The sequence below is a fragment of the Aptenodytes forsteri genome, unplaced genomic scaffold, assembly GCF_000699145.1.
Source record: "Aptenodytes forsteri isolate BGI_AS27 unplaced genomic scaffold, ASM69914v1 Scaffold96, whole genome shotgun sequence".
In the NCBI taxonomy this organism is placed as follows: domain Eukaryota; kingdom Metazoa; phylum Chordata; class Aves; order Sphenisciformes; family Spheniscidae; genus Aptenodytes; species Aptenodytes forsteri.
The window spans coordinates 5,081,465-5,090,651 of record NW_008795029.1 but is presented as its reverse complement, the minus strand read 5'-3'; positions in this window follow the sequence as shown (position 1 = coordinate 5,090,651).

The window sequence follows — 9,187 nt, the reverse complement described above, 5'->3', positions numbered from 1 at the left end:
ATTTCTAACACAAGTTTCAACACCACAGAGTTCTTTATTTATACAAAGATGTAAAGTACCTGCCTTTTGCAGGTCTTGCTAATTGGATGTCTCCAGTCTCACAAGACTTCTGTTGTTTATCAGCTCCTCTCAAGTGAACTTACCTTACATATGGACTTTTCATATTTCTTCTACCTTCCCACATGCTATTCTGGACCATTTCCTGTTCTCTCCTCCACTGCTTCTTTCTCCCTGATCCACAGCTTCTGGTTTCATCTGCACTCCTTCTTTCCTGTCCCTATCTCACATAGCTCCATAGCTCTTCCTCTTCCCCCTGTGACCAAACACTTGCTATTTGCTCCTCTGAACTCTTTCCATCCCCTTTTTGCAGATTTTCATAATCGTGCATTTTCCCTTTTACATCCTTTTCTCCAAGTTCCCATCTCCTCTCATTTTACTGGGCACTGAGAGCATGTAATTTGCTCGTGGCTCAAGCAATCAAAACCAACACATGCTTCCTTCCCCACAACAGTCCCAGTGGGATCTCAAGGATGGTCTTCCATCAGCTATGGGAGTAGGATTTGTTCTACTAAACTCAGTTAGGAATTCTTTTAATGGCCTGAAAACACATCACAGTCCTTTTGGGTCAGTATGTTTACCAGGATCATTTCTCAATGAAAACTCTCATAATATAACTATGTCCTGGTTGAATGTCCTCCTTCAGTTCTGGTCAGTGAAAATCCCATCAGACGAGAGCTTTCCACAAGTTAAAATCTCCAGTAGGACCTTGGGTGAGATTCTAAGGAGAAGTCAAGAGCTTTCAGTTGCAAAACTTGAGTTTAAACTATAACTGGCAGTCTCTGCTCTCTGAAAAAAAGTAAAAAAAATGAGACAGAGAGAATGCTCTGTAAAATATTTAAATCTTCATCTGGTAAGATTCAACCCATCTCGTCTTGGGCACACATGCAGTTAGCAGAGGTACACTCTCTGATAGGTCCCCGCGTCCAGTAATTATATTTCCCCCTCCATTTTATGAGTACTTTATTACTTCAAAAGTAGGTCAAACCCCAATAGAGAATGTGGGAAAGTTGTCTGTTGGAAACTGAAGCATTTGCACACAGTAGAATTAATCTACCAATGTTCACTGCCTTAGTAGTGACCTAGTGGTGCTAGCTAAGGCTGTAAGGGCTACATTCAGTTGAAACGGGCCATTGGAAATGAGGGTTTGATAGGGATTAAACCTCCAGTTTGAATGAGCTGTCAATATTGAGAACAATTTCAGCAAGTAAAAAGATAATTCTTCACTTTGACCCTGCCATTCTCTAGGGAATGCTGATTAACACTGCTGTATTGTCATCTGTCTAAACAAGCTAATTACTTGTATGTCAGAACCCCTCTGGAAAACTGTGTTAAAGTGCTGTTTAGGGCCTGACTTGATCTCCACAGACAGGTAAAACTCTGTATGGCGCTGTGTTACCCTACTTGATTGAAGAACAAGGCAGTAATAGGAAGATAAGCTATCAATTTTGAAAGGCTTCTGAAATTCTGAAGCAAAATGGGATGACTTAAGAAAAGAAATGTAGGCTTAACTCTGAATTTTTCTGGCTTTTGTGGATAAAAATCAAACCCTCTATTATTTTAACTATTTGGGGTGTGCTATTTTCCTGATCTTTCAGATCTCTCTCCTTTTAGTTTTTCTATCGTACTTACAATCATATAAAAACACATTGTTGTTATATAGGATCATTGATAACACTGAGATCTATTGATTCTGCAAGACAATATTAGTGAACCTATTTAGACCCAACCATGTTTTACACACTGTGCTGAAGAATTCATTCAGAATTTATGCCTGCAATTGTTTTGTAAAATACTCTCGGCATTACAGATCAAGCATCTTCAGATTTTACCACAAGCCTAATTTTTTAGAGGTGCAGAGTACCCGTACTCCGAAGGAGTCTATAGGTGCTGCAAGTCCTTACCAGCTCTGCAAATCATCAGCGTATATTTGAAATGTACTAAATTTGAAATAAACACCTACGTCTTTGAAAACTAAAATCTGAGTTACAGTCACCGATGGCATGAAACAAAGAGGGATAGATTGTCAACTATTACTTCCAATTCGTTACACTCTGGGATTAGGGACATCAAATGAAGTCAGCAGGAAATCGCTTCATATGAAGCAAAAGGAAGCTGTTCTTCAAACACGGGTGGTTAATCTGAGAAACTTCTTGAAACCGTTTGTTGTAGACGCCAAAGGTTTGCATGGTTTCAAGGGGAAACATATCTGGAGCAGAAAAGCATCAAGGGATACTTCTTAAACAGAAAGTGTGACTCACTCAGGAAGCCCTACAGCCTCAAGTGTCTGGGAGCTGAGGGAGTGCTTGTGCAAAGCATCACGCGTGCGTGCCCTGCTCCTGTACTTATTCGGTTCCAGCCACACTTGGAGGCAGGACACTGAGATGTATGTAACTTCAGTCTGACCCAACGCAGCTACTTTTATGTCGCTATGTTCTCTTCTATTTTTAAAGAATCTTTTCTCAAATTATTTTTGTTACTCTGTTGCTAACACTTTCCTCTCCCCTCCCCTCCCCTCCTCTCGCTTCCCTTCTCTTTCACTTCAATCATTTCTATGCAATATTTGGGGGTGGGGGGGGTGGGGTGGTTGGGTGTTGTTTGTTTCTTTTGGCTTCAATCATTTCTATGCAATATTTGGGGGGTGCTGGGGGGGTGGTGGTTGGGTGTTGTTTGTTTCTTTTGTTTTGTTTTTTTTTTTAACTCTGAGATTTACCTTAGAGCTACTAGTATGTGCTGCAACTAAATTAGTTTTTAAAATTACAGAACAAATCCTTCTGGCACTTCTCTCCTGGACCTGCCCATCTCGTAAGGCCAAGGAAACATGTTTGCATCAGAAATCATATTTTTTTTCAGTGGGAGTGATGTGTGGCTAGAGAGAAATGTACTCTGCTTTTTAAAAGACTCCAAAAGAAAACTCTAACTTGAAGTTCAGAGTGAGTAACCATAAAAGTCCAAATCTGGAAATCATTTCTTAATTTCTGATCAGTTGGGGAAGTCAAAATTCAGGGAGAGCATTTTGTTGAGTTCAAAAGCATTGAGCTCTTCAATGATGCCATCAGGATTTGGTCCACAGATTTGACACTGAAATGCTGACACACTCTTACTATGGCAGTACACACTGTGTTGTTATAATTATTTTTTGCTCATATTCAGGACTTAAGGTACTGCTCGGATGACTGCTGTCATGTAGCAAATCTGGCAAGCTTTCCACTTTGAACACAGCAACGTAAAGTTTTGTTCATGGTCACAATCATAAAATTGTATTTCGCAGCTGAGAAAGAAAAAATACATGCAGTCCAGGGGCTCGTTTGGTCCTTTTTCAGGAACATAAACCCAAGTGAAAATACTGGGGTGCTGGGCAGTAAGTGGTTTGTGCTGCTATTCATGAGGTCCAGCGAAGCTGGATGTTTTCATTTATCATAACCATGTTATCTGGTTACAGTGACTGTAGAGTCAGAATAATTTGGGGCATTGTCATTGTAAATGTTTCTGTTCATCCTTGTTTACCAGCTACAGAAAGTTCACATAAAATCTCTGCAGCGCTCTTCCAACAGCATTTTGTAGTGTATTAATAATATACAACCTTCTTGACAGTGTTGTTGGCAGTTCCAGAAAGGCAAAAATAAAAATAATCTCAGAACAAATTGAAAACAAATTTGTGTTAAAAAAAAGTTTGTTCAGTTGAAAAACAATTTCTCATTTACTTTTTAAAGTGCTGAAGTAGTGTATTCAGCTTGACTTGAAACAGCTCTTTCCAGATGCAATAATTTTGAAACATATATACTTCTCCCCCTCCCCTCCCTCCCTCCCAGAGAAAGAGGTGAGAGGAAGGGAAATTAAAAATGAAAAGCTTGATTGAAAACTTGAATCATTTCATTTGGAACATGTCAAAACAAAACTTCTATGTTTTTATCTTGTTTTCTTTCCATGAAAAGAGCAATTCAATGAAAAGGAAATTATATCATTAAATCTTTCAGGAAGAACAAATCTGCATTTCTGGTCCCCCAAAATATTTAACTGACAAACGTTGCCCAGCTCTACTGTATAAAATTTCTCCTCTTGCTTCAAATGCTGTGCTTTTCTATGCAACACCTAGAATATGGGGGTGGTTCTTCATTGTTAGGGGCAAAGAAATAGTGCAGAGATTCTTAAGAGACGTGTCCCCTTTTCTACCCTTGACCATAACGGCTTTCCCTATTTCACTTAGTGTTTCCCATCAGCTGATCTTGTAGTACTTATTTTGCAGCCTTTGCATCTTCTGCCCCACCTGTTTCTTACCTTTTTTTTCTCATTCATTAACCCAACGAGAGACTTCTGCCCTGCTGTCTTTCCCATTTTCTCTGATGACCTGATCTAAAGCAAACTGAAAGTTGTGGCAGAGCTCCTCTTGATTTCAGAGGGCTTTGGACGTCAGTCTACTGGCACCCAGTTTTCACCTTAACCTTACTAAAACAAATTTCCATGTCTGAAATGGCATGACTTTATTTGTCACGCATGCATTTATTTGCATGCTTAAACAAAACTCTTTTTTTTTTTTCTTGTGAAGCATTTCTTGTGAAGATCAGTAGGATAGATGGAAACATTAGGAATATTAATCCTATTGGATTAAAAGCACTTTCTGGGTCTAATATGCCAGATGCAGCTGCTCCCTTTCTTCTTTCATCACACTTTTAGTGGGCTCCCAGCAGGCTTCATTCATATATAACAGTGTGGGATATTTTTGTGGCTACACTAGTTAACTACGGCAATTTATAGTGGTGTACAATTATGTTCCAGCACAAGAAACAGTGGAAAAAGAAAACAAAAAGTGATAATACAATACAGTTTCAAACTCTCCCCTGAATCCTTGCAGTAGCTTCAACTTAGTAAATCCATTTAAGTTTATTGGTTCCATTTCGCTAACAGTAACAGAAGAAGGGGATGGCTGAGAAATGACTCGGGAGACAGGGCAAGACTAGAGAGTGGTGTCCCCTTGGGAAGCATATAAACATTTCTTCTCTGAGTTTGCAAGGCTTGTGCTTTGAGTGATGCAATATAGACCTGAGAAATCCTCAGCAAAATCTGTCTTGGTGCCTCCTTGGAGTCAGGGGCCTGGCAGAGGAAGAGCTAGTGCTGTGGAGATTTTCGGGAACCTGTATATCTGCATGAAAGGATTAGAAACAAACCAACCCAGGTCTGAGGCTGGCTGGAACCAATAAACTTAAATGGATTTACTAAGTTGAAGCTACTGCAAGGATTTAGGGGAAGCCTTGGGTTCACGTCTCAGCACATCTTATCTAATATTGGGATACTGGGGTCTGAAAGGATCAGTTGTTACCCTCTCGCAGAAAAAGAAGAAAAAAGAAGGGGAAAAAAAGGAAGAAAAAATGATTCTTAGTTGATGCAGCTGGTATAAACATGAACGTCATGAGAACACAGGCACAGGCCGCATAGGCTGCCTGCCACCTGCCAGAGACATGTCCTAAACTTGATGGGGGAGGCAGATGAAAGTACTCAAATGCAGCATGGAGGAACACACCACAGAGTTCCGTTTGCTGCAGGAGAGGTGAGGATGGTGTGAACTTACTGCCGGGTCGGGGCACCCTGGGGAGCTTGTGCTGAACAGAAAGAGGAGGTTTACAGCATATCGCAGCTCAAAAGAACAAAGATTAAAACCTACTGATGTTATGGACAAGTTTCCCAACCTCGTCTCATATTTGTACCTGTACAATTCAGGGACACGTCTTGCTCATATATTTTAAAGGAAGTTCTGTCCAATTTCTTAATCAGGACTCCAGATTAAAAATTTCAAAGGAGGATGGTGATATATATAGAGGGATAAAGTTCAGGTCATTGCATTATTCTCTCTGACTGTATTTTACAGTGATTACAATGTTTTCTGGTGTAATTTCAATTTTGTATTCCTGATGTTTAGACTATTAAACAATAAAATGCTATTAGTGTTTATCCTCTCTAAGCCACTGATACATATTAAAAAATTTAACTCAAGCATAACAAGCATTTTTCATATCAGGGAATGCAGGAAGTGATTCACTGTGGTATTTTTCATGACAACACTATATTTGTGATGGCACAGCCAATTACTGCAGTAGGCTTAGTTCTGACTTTTTTTGCTTGAGAAGGAAGCAAGGATACTAACGCTTATGAAAATATAATTCTATTATTTTTAATTTATGTATTATTGATAGTGATGAAGAAAGTCTCAGCAGAATGTAACAGTTTCCACCTCTGAGAGAACAATGTTCATAGGGTTTGTAAGTAAAAAATACTCTTGTCTCTTTTTCTCTTTGAGGTTTTCTATATTTTCTAATAAATTATTCAGTGTTTCATGTTATGATTCTTGAACTTACCCTCAGATCTATTAAATCCCTCTATATGTAAGTTTTACGAACACTGTTTGTAAAGATCATGTAGAGTCTAAGTGCATTAGTGACAGGGGTCATGAAATATTGAGAGATTTAACCACATCTGTGAGAGAAATAAGTATTTCTCCCAGAGGCCTAAGAGCTGGCATGTTCACATACAACACAAAGCCCTGTGCAATATTGACACATTCTATGCTGCTATTTGGAATTAATCCATAAAACAACACTAGCTCCTGTATCAGAGTATTAAGGTACTACAACCATCCCAGAATCTCAGGGTAATCCAGGGAGGTGTTTTGTCATTGCAGCAATCATAAAGAGAAGGGAAGGAAATTAAAGTGAAAAATTAAATATTCTCAAATCCACAAAACCTTTTTTTAGTTAAAGTCAATTGACTGGTAAAATCTCCTTTTGTGTTCTTTTTTTTTCCCCCCAGTCAAGTTCACAGCGGAATATCAATGAGGTTTGTTGAAATGGAAACTTTTCAGTATGCATAATTAGAGTAAATGAAACGTGCGTCCATTCTCAATGTGCTGCTTTTATTTCTGTAAAATTTAATTTCTCCAAGAATGGAGGCAGGAAAAAAATTGGGTGAATGTCAACTTACATGAGAAGGGATTGAAAATTTCAAGGCCAGCTCAAGAACCATGATTGGGATCAGAAATATTCCTCTGTGATAGGGGCAAACACTTCTTCTCAGCCCGATTTGTGTGCCTCAGTTTTGCCTGTGAAAAGCGGGCACCGCTAACAAGAATTAAGCATGTGGAGGCATAGACAAGCAGAGCGAATTTCCCCTTCAGTATGCTGCTGGAGTAGCCTGATCTGAAAACCTACCGCTGCTGCTGTGCCTTGAATTTGCTAAGCGTGGAGTACCATTAATACAGCTAGAGCCAAACTGTACGCTGTCACGACCTTCCAGAGAAGAGGGCCTGTGAGGGATTAGGCTGAGTCTGCCAAAGTCGCCTTGCTCGTGATCTGTGTCAGATCTGAAAGAGAGCTACGCTCGCTCCAGATCAGTCCATACCAGAGATGGGAACTATAATGCACAGGATTTTGGTGAGTCTGACCCCAGGAAATGGGGACCAGTCAGGTTAAAGCAGTGGGGCTGTAACAGACCGTAAGTCTTTCCATTTCAGCAGTGGCCCCATCAATGCTGTGCTGCATTGGGTGCTGTGTGTGCCAAGGGGAGGAAGACAGACCCTCGTGGCAGACAGAAAAAACAGGCAGGGAAGGAAGAAATAAAATGTCATGCTCTTTTTTTGCAGATGGGGAGACGGGACATGTGAGCGTTGTCCAAGGACGTGCAGGAAGACCGGGCAGAGGCTGGGGCTGTGCTCTGAACGTCACCCCAACATCCTTGGGGCTGTTCGCACGAGCAGAAGTGGTCTGTCCACTCCACTTGCCAGCTGAGGCTTCATCACTCGCTGCTGTGCCAGCGCTCTTCTCCCACCACAGCTGCGGAGTAGCATGCCTCTGCTGAAACCATCGTCCCGGTGTTCCCTGTGAACAGGTTTTCCTGTGCTTTTGCAACAGGTTGGGAATATGCACGTAGCTATAGGTACCAGAGTACAGCTGCTCTGTGGCAGCCTCCGCTGGCCACCCTCCCTCAGATGGGGTGCTGTGGGTCACTGTGGCAGCCTCCGCTGGCCGCCCTCCCTCAGATGGGGTGCTGTGGGTTCCGCTCCGCTGGCCGCCCTCCCTCGGATGCTGTGGGTCACTGTGGCAGCCTCCGCTGGCCACCCTCCCTCAGATGGGGTGCCGTGGGTCAGTCGTGCTCCTGGGAACATAGCCCTTGTCTCAAACCAGCCTTTTCCTGGCTTAAATACCCACAGGGCTCAGCGGTACAGGGTGGGGTGGAGCATGAGAAACAGTTAAATGCAAAGATAAATTTCTGTTTAATTAAACTACTCCCATAGGACTTTCCAGTGTGATTGAGCAGGCCATGAAAGCCCTCTGGATGTGCTCAGGCACACTGTACTCCTGGTGTGCTTTTGTGGATGCCATCAAGATCAATGGAGAAACCAACATAACAGAAGTCTGGAAAACTTTACCTTGTCAGATACATCACACTGGGCCTCCAACTATGAAAGGTAAAAAAAGACAGAGGGCAGTGCATATTTCACTCAGTGAGGCCAGTTTTCCTGGTTTTATTGTCACTGGATTTCTAAATTACAGAAGTTGAGACACAAAACAATAAAGGATGCTCTGTTAGGATGGCTGTTCACACTCTGTAGTTCTCTGAATTGAGACACCTCCTGCTATAAAACTTGAAGTTTACCAAGCCTGAAGCAACTCTCTGCTGCTGTTATTCACTTATTACTGCAGAATTGCTTAGCAGTCTCACAGGAGATCCAGGGCCCTGTTATAGCCGGCACTATATGAGCATGCTGCGAGAGACAGAGTCTGTCCTGAGGAGCTGCCAGCCTGAGCAGACAGTCCTGTCCCAGGGAGGATGGAGAGCTGGCCAGCTGCCCGCTCAGTGCAAGCAGACCGCAGTGAGGGTTAGCCAGACACTAGGCTGCAGCTGCCAGATTGTCTGCTGGGCAGATCATCCCTACTTTAGGAAGTGTCTCAGATCAGTGAAATTAATTGCTTATTGGACATGCCCATATCTCTCCCTTCTAAGTAGTTTAAAGGAGATGACTAACTTTTACGTGGCTGAAGGCAGCTGGGATGAGTCTTTCCTGAAGTGACATTCTTGGTATCACACAGGAAACCTGTCAAGGATTGGGCGTGGGGGTTTTTTGAGTCCTAGTTTACCACCT